Source organism: Apteryx mantelli, chromosome 26, assembly GCF_036417845.1.
Source record: "Apteryx mantelli isolate bAptMan1 chromosome 26, bAptMan1.hap1, whole genome shotgun sequence".
Lineage (NCBI taxonomy): Eukaryota > Metazoa > Chordata > Aves > Apterygiformes > Apterygidae > Apteryx > Apteryx mantelli.
The window spans coordinates 1,929,843-1,943,690 of record NC_090003.1 but is presented as its reverse complement, the minus strand read 5'-3'; the positions used below and the strand labels follow the sequence as shown (position 1 = coordinate 1,943,690).

At 55.5% G+C, this 13,848-nt stretch overlaps 1 long non-coding RNA gene across 1 annotated transcript; it reads right to left on the bottom strand.

Annotated features, from left to right (window-relative positions):
- Positions 1 to 1,454: 1,454 nt before the first annotated feature.
- Positions 1,455 to 7,404, bottom strand: LOC106485744 (uncharacterized). Its single transcript, XR_001292765.2, has 5 exons — positions 7,147 to 7,404; positions 6,939 to 7,064; positions 3,987 to 4,175; positions 2,807 to 2,949; positions 1,455 to 1,764 (listed from the first exon to the last, which is right to left on the bottom strand). It is a non-coding gene; the product is annotated as an uncharacterized lncRNA (long non-coding RNA).
- Positions 7,405 to 13,848: the final 6,444 nt, after the last annotated feature.

Genomic DNA, 13,848 nt, shown 5'->3' with positions numbered 1-13,848 from the left:
TGCGGGCCGGGGCGCGGGCAGCCTCTGCGCGGCGCTCTGCGGGCGGCGGTGCGGGGGAGCCGGGGGGCCCGAGCCGGGCGCGCACTGCCGCCGGCCCTCGCACCCCTGCCGCCGGCGCTCCCGCGGCAGCCCCCAAGGGGACCTTGTAAACAAACCCCTCGGTTTGAAGTTTCTGTAATTTTCACCTAATGAATTTTGTTTCCTTAATGCTTTCCCTGCCCCCAGGGGCATTGTGTCAGGCCGGGCCCAGCCAGCCCTGGATGGCTTTTTCATAGCTCTTGGCTGTGCGCAGACCCTTTTTGGGATTAGTGGTCGGACTCCTCATTTCCTACAGCCATAAAAGGTCTTGAACTCAATTAATAGCTAATAATTATACAGCTAACTCCGCTGCAGCCGTCGTTAGCAGGGGAGGTGCAGGCAACGCAGTGCTCTGCTGCATCCGCAGCAATGGCAGTTGCGGTGGCCTCGTGCGGAAGCGGCGCAGAAAGGGGGCCGCCTCGCGCGCAGCTGGCGCGGTTCTCGCGCGGGGCGAGGGCCGCCGTGCGGGCGCTGGCGGCGGGCCGGGGCGGCCCCGGGCGGCCCTCTGGGGCCCCCTCGCACGGAGGGAGCGAGGGGAGCGAGGAGCTGCCCCGGGCCGCCGCTCCTCCGCGGCTGCGCTCCGCGGCGGCGGCGCGGGCTCCTCCGCGGCTCTCCCGGGCTCGGCGAAAGTGGGGGGCGGAGGGGCGGCTCCGGCCCCGCCGCCGTCTCGCCGCCAGCTCCGGCGAGGCGGGCTAGCTCGGACGGCCCAGCAAGGGAAATCTGTACGTGCTTCGCCTCACCCCTGTCGCCCGTAAAACTTAGACTCTTGTTGCGTTGCAAGCCCCGGAGCTGGCGCCTGGGTTGCTGGCCCCGAGTTGTATGCGTTCGACTTCAGCCTAGCTCAAGAAGAGCAGGGTGTTGCTGTCCTTAGGGAAAGGAGTTTCTGCACCGATTCAGCTGTGCGGATTTGCCTGTCCTCTTCGAAGAGGCATCTCGCAAGGGTTAACACGCCCGAACGGCGCATTTCGCCGAGTGCTACAGCTCACTTACACCTTTAAGTGTGTGTGGGGGGGAGTTCGGGTGATTTCAAGAAGAAAGCTTTAGGAGACCGGTTTAGTATCTTTAGAATGGTGCGTTTCGGTTGAACAATGTCTGATCGAAAATTACTTGTCCGACACCTGCTTCCTAGTGACACCGCTTCTGCGTCCCGCGGGCGAGGACAACCCCCAAAACTCCAGGGGAACTAGAGCCCTCTGCCCCGAGAAGCCGGGGGCTTGGGCTCCTTCCATTACAAAACGGTTTACTAAATTAGAGCGCCCATCTTTTCCATCTTGCTTTCATTTGGCAAGCATTCTTTGGGCAAAAATATTTTGATCCAAAGTCTAAAAAATTGCTAAAGTCTTTAATTTCTCTTTATTCTAAGAGATCGTCATGATTAAAACTGCTGTGTTTGCATCCTCCAAAAATTATTTGGGGTTGTAGTCTGGCATTTTAAAGACAAGAGCATGCTATCTTTACAATTATAATACCGTTCAAGGTATACATTCAAATGTGAATGTTTTTCTTTTACGACCTCTTACTTTAGGACATGCATTTTTACCTTACCCTGGACCAGCAAAGCGTAGCCTTGCACAGTGGAGTGTAACGAATTTGAAGGAATTCTTATAGCTGAACATGTTTTTTGAAAAATCTTAAATGGCAATTTACACGCTATATTTTCACGGCCAGAGGAACCAGTGCTTTCATCTGGAAATAAGAATAAAACAAATCTGATAAACATTTTGATGCAGAGACTTGATTTCAGTGCAGATTAAGTATCAGGAAAGTGAGCTGCAGGACAGTAACGTGCACGGACAGGTTTTGCAATGATATTAATCTCATTTCTTCTCCCCCCTCCCCTGTATTTCGCTTGTAAGTGGATCAGTAAGGATGACTTCAAAAAGGTCTGCGTTTTGTACAGAAAGCGTTTTTTCTCTGTATCTTTCTCTAAAAAAGCAATGTTTCGTCAGGAGCTGCTTAAAGGCGTTCGAGTAAAAAAAAAAATTTTTAAACAAAAGAGCACGCAAATGAAACTAGTTTTTTTCCGGGAAAGGAGCTACCGGAGTTGATCGGGTAGATAATATGCCTCCCTCGATCTAGCCTGAATCGGTATTTACCTGACTGTAACGAGCGTTTGCACGTTGCGCCCTAACTGCTCCTTCGGGAGGTGAACGCCTGCGCGCCCGGCTCCGCGGCCCCCCGCGCGCGGGGGAACGGGCGGCCCGAGCGCCGCGCCGGGCCGGGCAGCGGGGAGCCGGCGCGGCTCTAAGCGGCCCGGGCTGCCCGAGCCCCAGGGCTTGCGAGCGCGGCGAGGCGCTGCGCGTCCCTCCTGCCGCCGCCTCTGCCGCTGCCTCCGCCTCGCCCCGCGCGGCCGCTCCGTCGCGGCGGGAGGCAGCGCAGCCGCTGCCGCGGAAGCGGACGGGCTCTCTGCCCGCCGACGGGCGAAGGCGGCTCCGGGGTCCCGCGGCTGCCGCTGACCCCGGAGGCACCCGCGAGGCGGCCCCGGCTCCCAGGCTGTCCTTAACTGCCCCCTTGCGCCTGCAGCACGCAGGGACCCGGGGCTTTAAACCGCGGCCGAAAGGTGTTGAAATTCCTTGGCACCGGCGAGGATGAAAGGCAAGCTGTTCTGTGCTTGCGTGGGTTTAAGGCAGATCCCGATTACAATGCGGTGGTTGTGTGTGTGCTTCCTCCGCTTATTAATGGCAGATTAGAAAGGAAAAATCTCTAGGGAAGCGTGTGACATTCTTACCGCCTAATCTGTCCGGGGCTCTCTGACCCTAACGGGGAGCAGTGCCTTCGTATGCCGCGGGCAGACTGCGTAGTTTAAAATATTAATTCTTGGTCTAATCTTCCTGCAACGCTGAGCAGAAACAAGTATTCTGTGCGAAAATCCTTGGGAAGAGAAATTGGTTACTCTGCATGTGCGGCAGCTCCCGGACAAGCCGAACTATCTCAACCATTTTAATCTTCTTTACTGCTTAAAAGCACTTGTGCACAACAGCTTGCAAAATGCCGCCCCCCCCCTCCCCCCCGCCCCTGGGTAGCCGAAGCGGTGGAAAGCCCGAGCGCCCAGTCCTCGCACCCAGGCTGCCCGCGAGCCCGAGGCTCGAGGGAGAGGGGACCAAGCGGCTTTACATCTGCTTTTATACAAAATCAATCAGGGAGGCTTGCACGCAAAGTTTCACCTGGAGCGTATTTTTAAAGCTGGCTTCATAAAATACCTGGGAACACAGGGCTTTGTAGTGAAAATGCCAGGCAACCCACCCGTAAATTACACCCGCTCCAGCGCCCCCCTTTCGAGAGCTGCAGTGAATCTCTGTTGAAATGCATGTGGCGTGCTACAGAGTTTGTGTGTGTTGAAATGTATATTAGCTGAGCGAGGAAGCAGAGTTGAAGGTGCAAACAGGGGCAAGGGAGGATTATATAAACTCTTAAAAAGCGCATTTCACTACCGTCGGCTTGCCTGTGCCCCAGACAGCGCCTGCCACCAGCTTCCACCCCAGCTCGGCTGCGCGGTGGCCCTTGGCGGGGGGAACCCGGCGAGTCCCTCTCCCTGCGTGCTGGCGTCGGGAGGTGGAAAGGCTGCTCATTTCCACGGAGGAGAAAATGATGCGGGCTCCGCATAAAAGCGGCCACCTCCGGGGCAGTCATTTCCCCCCCCCAGCCGGCTGCAGGAGCGCCCCGAGCGCGCCCCTGAGGGGTCCTCGCGCAGGGGCCCCCGCGCGGAGCCGCGGTGCGGGCGGGGTGTGCGCGGTGGCCGCGGCCCCTTCCTTGGCGGCCGGGCGCAGGGGCCACCCGCTCCCTGCGCCGCGCCGGGCCCTCGGCGGCCACCCGGGTTGACTCTGGGGAGCTGAGCAACTTCCTGGCCCGTCTCGCCTGCCTCCCTCCCCGCTAACTGATGTGCCCTTCTCCGTGCGAGCGATACGTACTCAAACAGGTGCAAAGTGCGAAGCTGGGTAGCGGCCGGGGGCAGGATGTGCCCGGGGGCAGCCCGAGGGGGGCGGCGGGCTCCGGGCAGGGCTGCGGATTTCTTCCTGGCTCCGGGCTGCACGCCTTGCTCCGGGGGTGCTGTGCGCCAGCCTTTAGGAGTCACGGACCTTCCCCGCGGGGATTCAGATCTGAAATGCAGCAGAAAGCTCTCGCAGTTTACATACAGACCTCCGTACTGCAGGGAGAGGAGCATGTCCCGAAACCCCGCCGTCGTGCGGGTCGGACGGCCGCCCTCCGAGAGGGCACGCCGCCGCCGAGAGCTCCCCCGGCGCTCTGCTCTCGTACGAGCCGAGCCGGCTCTGGAGCATTTTTAGCGTAAAACGAGGTGGTGAAGCGGGGACCCCTCCCGAGGGCTGGGGCCCCCGCTGAAATGCAGCGGGCTGCCGGTGCCCGGTGCTGGAAGGGACATTGTTCGCGTCGGGGTGGCGACGGGTGTCCCCTCCCGCACGGTTACAGCTCGCCGCGAACGCACCTCGGCGTCTCGACTTAAAAATTCGTTGCCGGCTTTTCACAAAGCCATCTCGCAGCCCGACGAAAGCCCGAGGCGCTGCCACCCGCTGCCCCGGGAGCGCGCCGTCCCCGGCGGCGGCGGCGGAGCAGACCCCGCTGGAGCCGGCGAGCGTTTCACGTTGGCCTGCGAATAATGCGGCTATGGCGAGGGAGAAATGCAGGAAATGAAAACTGATTTCCGAGGCAAGCTGAGGGCAGCCCCAGCCCTCGGCTTGGCCGGGCTTTCGTCGGGTCGCACGCCTTCTTTTCGATCGCTTCTCTTTGGCTTCTTCTGCAGAAGCATCAACTAAACTGTAGAGGACCCCCCCCCCCCCCAAGAAAACCCTTTTGCATCTGCTAAAATATCTGCGAGCGGGTCCTGGTAACAGAGCAGTTCCTGGGCAGCCCCGCAACCGTGCCGTTAGTGCATGCTTATTTATCGCAGGGACTATTTAATATAGGGACTCTAAACACTGGAGACGCAGAAGATTTTGGCAGCAAAACAAAAGGCAGGCTTGTGCCGGGGGAGGATTGCGGAGAGCACCGCCCGCGGCCCCAGGGAGCCGTGCCTGCGGCTGTACCCCGGGACGCGCGGCCCCCGGGGGACGCGCACGCCGCGACCGGCCGTTTGGAGCGAGCCGAGGGGCCGCCGGCGCCCTTTGCTGCTCCTGCTCGGCGCGGCGGCCCCGCACCTGAGCGCGGCGCCGCTGCGCGCCGCGGGACCGGGCCGCTCACCGCTGCGGCAGCGGCGCTGGGACGTGCGCTCTCGGCTAGTCGCCGTCTCGGGGGCTTTTCTTTGGGTCGCGGAGAGCACGTTTTGCGCGAAGCCAGCGCCTTTGCGAAGCGACCGCTGGAAGAATAGGCAAAATAACCAGGGACAACACTTTAAAAGTGCGATCTGCCTGTCCCATTAGCAGCTCGTCGGAGGGCTGTGGGAGACAGCTAGCGTCCAAGGTCGTTGGAAGAAATATTTCAATGAATTAGAAACATTAGAGCTCCTGTTTCAACAGCGCAGCTCGGAAGAGCTTGTTTTTCCAACCTTAGAGTCCCCGCCACGAAGTGAAACAGCTACCTGTACACACTGAGGCGTTCTCGAGGAAGGAATTCGCAGGCACCATTTCAACATTTTAGGCGACACGTGGCTACAAGTTCCCTTCAAATGTATTTATTTTATTTGGCCTCTTGCTCCACCACCCTTGCCTTTAACGCAGGCTCCTAAGTAGCATCTGAAAGGGCCCTACTCCCATGTTCAATTAAAGAGTTTATTGAGGAGGGGAAAACCGGTAATTAGCGAGAATATTCCCCCCTCCCCAGTTCCACCTGCAGGGCAAAAGTTCAGCTGGCAGAATGGCTTCCAGCAGAGACCTGACGCACCCACAGAAGTTTTGCTTTGTTTTTGCAGTGCCCCTCAGCGAGAAGGCTCCTGACTTTCCTGCTAGCCGAGTCGCAGTGTGGGTTAGCACCTCAATCGCAAATCGGAGAGCTTTCCCTAACCCGGCTATTTTATCGAAGGTTTATGAAGGCGCGCTCTCGCTCTCTCCGTATTAATCTCATTAAATCCTACCTTTCAACCTTCTTCCATGACCATCTGACCTGGCCACTTGAATTCAAATAGTGCTTTCTCCGCAGTCAAAGACAGCACATCAATCACCGGGCTATTTGCACTTCGGCCCCCTCTTCAAAGAGGGGCTGCCCGCTCCCTCTCTACCTGGCTTCCGGCGCTGGCGGGCGGCTCCGCTGGTCTCGCCGCGCTCGCTCCGCGTCCGCGCTGTCCCGGGCGCGGCTCCCCGCGGCGAGGCGGGCGCTGCTCGGGCCACCTGAAAGGCACGAGAGCGCGGGGCCCGCTGCGGGCGGCGCAGCCCTCCGGGGAGCAGCGGGGGAGCAGGGCTGCGCTGCCCCGGCACAGGCGGAGGGCTGCGGCCGGGCCGGGGCTGCGCGCTGCTCGGCGCGGCCGGGCGGCTCCCGCGCGGGGCGCACCGCCGGCCGAGAGCCCGCCGTCAGCCCCGAGGGGAAGGGAGCCCGCCCGGGGGGTTAACGTTCCCAGTCAAAATGTTCGCGAATGCAGACAAACAAATTGGGGTGGAAACAGTAAAGCCTTTCTAGCGCCGGTATTTAACAGAAATATTCCGGTGCCAAAGCGAGAAATGACAGCAGAGCACAAAGCGCAAGTGCTTTTTAAAAGCTACGTAACCGTTTGAGCCGAAGGGGACAAGCAAAGCAAAAGGGTTAAAAAAAAAAAATTAGAAAAAGAGAAAAACCCTGACTGAAGAGTTGCAGAAATAAATTTCAAATAAAAAATAAAAGCATATCTAAAATACGTGCAATTACAAAATGACACCCATTAACAAACTCCCTCCACGGCATTGTTATTTAGCAGTAGTAGTAATAATAATAATAATCACCTCTTTATAGGATGGCACCTTGATCCTTAAATATTGTCCAGTGTGTAAGGTCAGTATGCAGAGGGTTAGGAGCAGAGAGGGCTGATTTTTCTTAAAGGGGCAGATCAGGGAAGGGCTCTGATGGTGCTGGGAGAGAGGAGGGGGGAGAGATAAGTGGTCTGAAGAAGAGGATAGGACAAAAAAAAAAAAAACTGATGATGATGAATACATTGGAAAGTTTTTTTGGCCCTGGTGAGGGTGTCAGATTGAATGCTCTGTGCGCATGTGCGAAGGTGTCCAAACTGACAATGCTTGGGAGATGAAGATAGTGTGTAGCTGCTTCTGGGCTCAAGGAGGAGGAGAGGAATCCACAAGCCGACACGATGAGATCCAAGGCGAGGGCGAGAAAACTGCCCAAAAGTAGGTCCTTTCTCTCCCTTCTTCCGCGAACCACCTCCCCGGCGGCTCGGGCTGGAGCGCGCGGAGCCGGGCCGGGGGCTGCGCGGGGCTGGAGCTCCTCTCCGTGCCCGCGCCCGTCCCCGCGGCGGCGGCGGCGAGCCGCGCTGCCCGCCCCGTGTGCGCGGGGACCGGGCGCCCCGCGCCGCGCTGCCCGCGCTGCCCCGGCCGCCGGCGCCGCGCCCGGGCGCGCTATAGCGGGGCGCCGCGGGCGCACGGCGAGCCGCGCGGGGCCGGGGGAGAAAAGCGAAAGTTAGCTCGAAGTTGACGAAAGGGGATAGCAACTTTTTTTTTTTTTATTGAGTCGTTCCAAGTCTTGTGAAATAATATTCCTGGCTTTTGAAATAGTGGGCGCTAGAGGTCTGCGTTTGGCATCTGCCTGCAAGATCCAAAGAGACTTAACACTGGCGAGAGAGAGGGGGAGAGGGAGACAGACGGAGACAAACGGAAAAAAGAAAAAGGGGGAAAAAAAAAAAGAAACTCTTCTAGTCTCAGGAATAATTATCAAGGAGAGGGAAGGAAGAGAATTTGTAGCAAAATGGATCCGTTCTCAGTGAGGGCTTTTGGATTCGCAGGTCCAGAGGGAAGATCCTGAACGCAGCTCGGGTGTCCCAGCTGGGGGTTAAGAAGGTCTGGGGGAGGGGAGTGTGGGGGAGTGTCTTTAATTTTTAATTTTTTAAAATTTACTTGGGGGGTGGAATTGCATCTCTTAACTCTTGCACACATTTTCCTCCGTCTTCCACTGGACCCTTTTTCTTTCCTTCTTTTTTCTTTCTTTCTTTCTTTCGAATTGTTTTTAGATTGGATTTTCAGATGAGGAGAGTTTGGCTTTTGTAGGGAAGAGGGTTTGGGTTTTTTTTTCCTCACTTCTGTAGAGTCCAGCTGTAAATGATCCGTGTGTTTCCTCGCCGATTAACTGTTAGACTTGGTGCAGCAGAGGATCCTAGTGCCCGGGCAGCCTGTCAGTACTTCTTTTTGCTCTAATTATTATTTAGTTTCTGTTTCGATCTGGCTTTGTGCGAAATATCTGGAGGCTGCAGGAGTTCCAGCGTAGCCTGTCCCCTGCTAGAAACTCTGCTTTTAGGGCTTTGAGGAAGATTTGGAAAATAGCGGCGCTTGGCTTGTTTAGATCGCGTGCGTTTTCACAGGGAGTCTTTCAGGAGGACTTGGACGTGTTGAGGCTTGGACGGTGAAGCTGCGCGGAGCTCCGCAGCAGCCCCCTCGCGTGTAAATCCCTCGGCCGTGGCTCGGGGCAGCCCCGAGCGGGAGCGGTGCAGGTGAGGCGGGCGCGGCGGCCGAGCGGCAGCGCGGCACAGACCCCGCTCCGAGTTGAAGCCTGGGAAGAGTTTCAGACTCGCTCGCTGAAGGGTCATTCGCACGAAGAACACACGCAGCTCACACACACGCGTGGGCCCAGAGGTTTATTTTGTAATTCAGGTTCGTTATTCGGGAGCCCTTTGCATTCTTCAAGGTCAGCAGGAATTTCTTACTGCAGATCTGGTCCCGTCTCCTCCATACAAACCGTAGTTCCCTCCTCCCTTCTTGAGGAGGATATCGCTCTTGCAAATTTTGTCTGAAATAACATTGCAGCTCCTCAGTCAAGCTTAAAAAAAAAAAGTTGCTTTGTTGCTAGAGTTTTCTTGCAGTCGTGGGGAGCCCGCGGGAGAGGGGAGTCCCCGTGGTGGCCAAGCACTGACCACGGCTCCTCGTTTTTATTTTAAAAATGACACACCGTGCAGGCGACCCCAAGGCCCAACAATTTACCTTTATGTGGCCGCGTTTTACAATGCGCTCCATTAAGATTCCCCGGCTCCCCAAATAACCATGTGCATATGTATGTTTGATATTCACACACCTTCCTCGCTCTAACAAATGTAGCTCTGTACGTAGAAAGGCTGCTCAGAGTCGTGGATGTTTTACAGTTTGCACGATCAACATTGTCAGCACATCGCTGAAACGCTATTTGGGAAGTTGTCTTTCAATTAATGGTGGGATTTTTTTTCAATAAACATGCTTTAAACGCCCCCATTCAAATAATAACTTAAAAAATGTCAAAGATCACTTAACTTTTGTTTTAGGTCGTTAAGGAGACGGGTAATTTTCAGGCAGAGCTCGCTCTTGGCTGGGAAGCGTGGCTGAACATAGCGGAATATTTTTCCTGTGCCCTGCTTCTGGGCGCCGGGAGCGTGCGTGCGTGTCCGGAGCGAGCCGCCTGCCCGCACGGCGCTGCGCGCTCTGTGCGTGTGTGCCCGCGCGTGCAATGCACACGCGTAGCGCGTCCGGCTCGCCTTTCGGCGCGAGTGTGCCGCGCACGCTGCGCTGGACTCGCCCCGTGAGCTCTCCTAGCTTGGTAGCGGTAAGTAAGCTTCTGCAGCTTAAGGACTAATAGGTTTTCAGTGCCTGGATATCTGAAGTGCTAGGGAGATGAGTTGGGACTGCTGTGCCTGGAATCGACTACTTCGCTTCTGCACAAGGAGCTGCAGTTAAGAAACCTCCGGTCTTTGAGTGAGCGCTGCTAATACAAACTGGAAGTGTCTATTTGGAAGGCTGAACTCTGATTAAAATCAGGTGTTTAATACAATACAAGGCCCAACGGTTTATGGGGTTTCAGCTGAGGATTTTTTAGGGATCACAGTTCAAAACGGTAGTCCAAAGCTAAGGTTTCCATATCCCAGGAGTATTTATTTGCAAAACAGATTAAACACGGACGCGAGTGTATGGATCTTGCTGTATTTATTTCGGCAAGGTAGTGACAAGTCCAGTTATTGCCTGAAAACCCGTACGTCTCTTCCCAAGTACACCTCTGTGCCCGCACTCCTAGGCGCTCCAGCCCATTAGCGTGTGCTTGTACTTATTAATGCCTGCATATATCCTGTGGTAAAGCGATACACACGCGCTCCGCCGACGAGGTATGCAAGGCAGCAGTGCACAGTATATTAAAAGCACAATATGTTGTAGAATTCCATTTCATTGGACAATATTTTAAGCAGATGTGAGGCTCCCCCGGGAATTTGACTCTATTACCTGACTTCGAGAGGGGACGAGTGTGTGCGCGCTGGCGCGGAGATTAGAGTGAAATTCTCGGTAATTCTAATCTGACGCACAAAGAGAAAGGCCAGTATCGGAAGTGGGAAACTGAACCAGAGATGGGGATTGCTTTCGATCACTTTATCGCCCTTCCACGGGGGCAGGAGTGTCTCGGGCTTGATAGCTGTAAATCGCAAGACCGGGCTTTGTAACAGGGCGCGGAGGGGCAGCGCTGCGGGGCGGCTCGGGGCGACGCGCCGGGGCCGCTGCGGCTCCCAGGTGAGCGCTGCGCGGGGGCGGGCGCTGCCCCGCGGCGGCGCGCCCTGTCCCCGGCGGGCTTCCCAGTTAAAGGCCGGTGATCAGGGTCCCCTCAGGAAGATGTCTCGTGCCCTGTGCCTCCGTGAGGCTCGGCGATGTGGCAGCCCCGGAGGGAATTTCAGCCGGAGCGGGCAGGTAGAGCGGGCCGTGTCGCCCCCGCCCCCATGTGCAATGGGCCTAATCCTTTACGCAGAAAATAAAATATCGGTGACTAAGGAGATGCTTCCACGGTGGCTGAAAATCTCTTTTCTACAAACGAAAAGGTGGAGCGACGGCAAATAAATTAGTTGCTGCACATTTAAATTTAATTTAAGCGGGCGCGACGTGGACTCTTCGTTCAATTTCGAAATCTCTGAATTACGTTTGCCGGGCACAGATGCGGTTCCAGGCACATGGGTGGGCATGTTGGGTTTAGGCTCTAAATAAATAGCCGTGCTCAAAACCGGTGGCCACTTCTTCTGCACCCCCATTTGCTTCCCATTATTAGGAATATAACAAAGTTGAAGTTTCGGGTCTGGATTTGACGTAGAGCTGTTGCATCCCTCAGGGCTAGCTGGACTCGCAGAAAAATGGTCGCGAATCCAGCCCTGCCCTCCCTAACCGCGCACATGTCTTAGCGTGGTTCCCGGTACTTATTACTCGGTTTAAGACTTCGCTCTTGAGGAGGACGCGTTTGAGGTTCAACGGGAGTTTTAAAAAAGCTGATGCGATTGCGGAGGGAAAAGAGAGCGGGCGAGATGCGAGCGAGGAGTCTGGAGTCCAAGTGCCGCTTCTCAGTGTGGGGGAATGTATTTGTGCTCGAACAGACGGTTCCAATATTGCAGCACGTGGAGCACGGGAATTTATGGAGGTTTGGGGGGGCTTAGGTTTTTTCATTTTCAAGTCCGCTACCTCCTTTGCCCCGTCTCTGCCTAGATCCCTGGGACACGCGCTGGCAATAGGCTCCCAGGCCTCTGGGGCTCGAAAACTGCTCGCTTGAAAGCGGGGAACAAACGGCGCGCAGCGGCCGGGAAGCCGCAGGAAGGTCGGGACGGGGCGCGGCGGCGGCGGTGGCGGCTGCTGCGGCCCGGCCCGGCCCCGCAAGCGCCCGGCTGCGCAGCGCGGCTGCGCCGGCTCCCGCGGGCTCGGGGCTGCTCGCTGCCTGGCCGCCGCGCCGGCTCCCCGTCCTCGCCCTAATCGCCCTCCTCAGCCGCGGAGCGCTTTCCGCGCCCGCTGACACGCCGGCGGCCGCGCTGCCCGGCGAGGGGCCGCGCTGCTGCCGGGCTCCGCGCTCCGCGCCGGGGCACGCGGGGGAGCCCGCGCAGCCGAGAGCCGGCCCGGCCCGGCCGGCGCTGGAGGCGCAGCGAGCGCGCGCCCGCGGAGCGCCTGGCGGCGCGGCGTCTCGCGCTCGGGGCGGCCGGCGCAGGTGCGGCGCGGCGCGGTGCGGCGCGGAGGCCTGGCCCGGGGCCTCCGCTGCGCCGGGGCCCGCCGCCGCGGCAGCCTCTGCTGCTTCGCCCTCCCCCGCCTGCCCCGGATCTGTTCAATTAGGCAATTAGGGATCCCGAGGAGGGAGGGGGGTGATCCTCTAATTAAGGTGATGTGTAATTAGCGCTTCAACAAAAACTTCCAAGGATTTAAAATCACTTTAGTCCTAAAAAAAAAAAAATCCAGCTTCTACAAATATAATTTATCAGGTCTTTCCCCCTTGATTTGTTTCGGAAAGTGCAGAGGGAACAACTGCAAAGAGCTCCCTTCTCTCCTGCCCTGGGAAGAAGCTGGGCAAAGTGAGGGATGCATTGGTTATTTGAAGTGGGAGACTGTTCGAGCTTGCCATGTTAAACTAACAGGTTTAAAGTGCCAAAGTGCTGTTCTAAAGCTGAAGAAGATGTGGAAATGGGAGATTTAATTTCTGCCTATAATAAAGTCCATGCTCGTATGTGTGCAGTGCATGTGACGTTTTATCCACGTGTGTGGATATCACCGGGAGCTTGTGTGTGCATATATAAATGTAAGAGTATAAAGTGCATCAGAGTACTACATTATTCCCATTTCGCTAAATTCCTGTGTCCTTTAAAAACACTGTGCAGATGCAAAACATGCGTATGTAGTTGTGTCTTTCCTGAACTCATAACACACATACAAAGATCTCATAATACAAAGTAAAATCACAGGTACTGTGTACTCATGAAGCTGTATCTTATGTGCAGAAAAGTAGTGACTTGTTTTTAAAACTTTATGCTTGTTTAAGAGCAAATAGAGCTTTCTTATTTTTAGGCTTTGTACTGGAACTGTAGTATAAAGCCAAGTTCAGCAAGAGCAGATTGAGTCTTTAATAAGCTAAGGGGAAGAGGAATTAGAACAAGCATATTTGTAAAGGTTGATATTAAAAATATCTGATGAAGAAAACTAAAGTCAGTAAGAGCAAAGAATTACTCTTCTGTTTTCTCCACCCCATACTGCCCCACATTCAGGCGTATATTACTAGTATAATAACAAACTTAGTTCAGAACGCTGCCCATTTCAATCAAATGGGAGAAAGCCAAGCCTACCTGAAATGCACAAAATCTCCACTCGCTTCTAGGCAAAATGCAAGGCAGGAGCTAGGATTTCACAACATTGGGGCAGTGTAATTCATAGCTGTTGCTCACTGTAATAATATCCCAGCTCCTTAGTCGGATGTAACCATTCCATGACCGGTGATAAAGGAATGCTCTAGCCTGCCTGCTGCACAGAGGTTACACCTGCCTGCGCGGACTGCGCTGCTGGCTGCACAAATGGGCTCAATTGTGAAGTGAAATACCTGAAGTGAATGACAAGAGAATCTTCTGTTTAGCAAGGAAATATCCTTCTGTGACATGGCTGCATTCATTAATGTTTGTAAAGCACCCTGAGATTCTCAGAAGGAAAGGCCCTATTGAGTGAAAAGTATTATTATTGTTATTACGGCAATGGTTATTATGGCTTATATATTTTATAAAAGCTCTGTAATGTTTAATATGGTGCTTCAAAGACAAAGGCCTCAAGAAGTTTGCAAACATTAATGAGGTAAGTCTCAGCAGTTGCCTTTACGGTGGGGAAGCTATTATTAATTCCACTGGATAACTGGGGAAGTGGAGGCAGTATGTGCGATGACTTGCCTGAGGATCCCTGC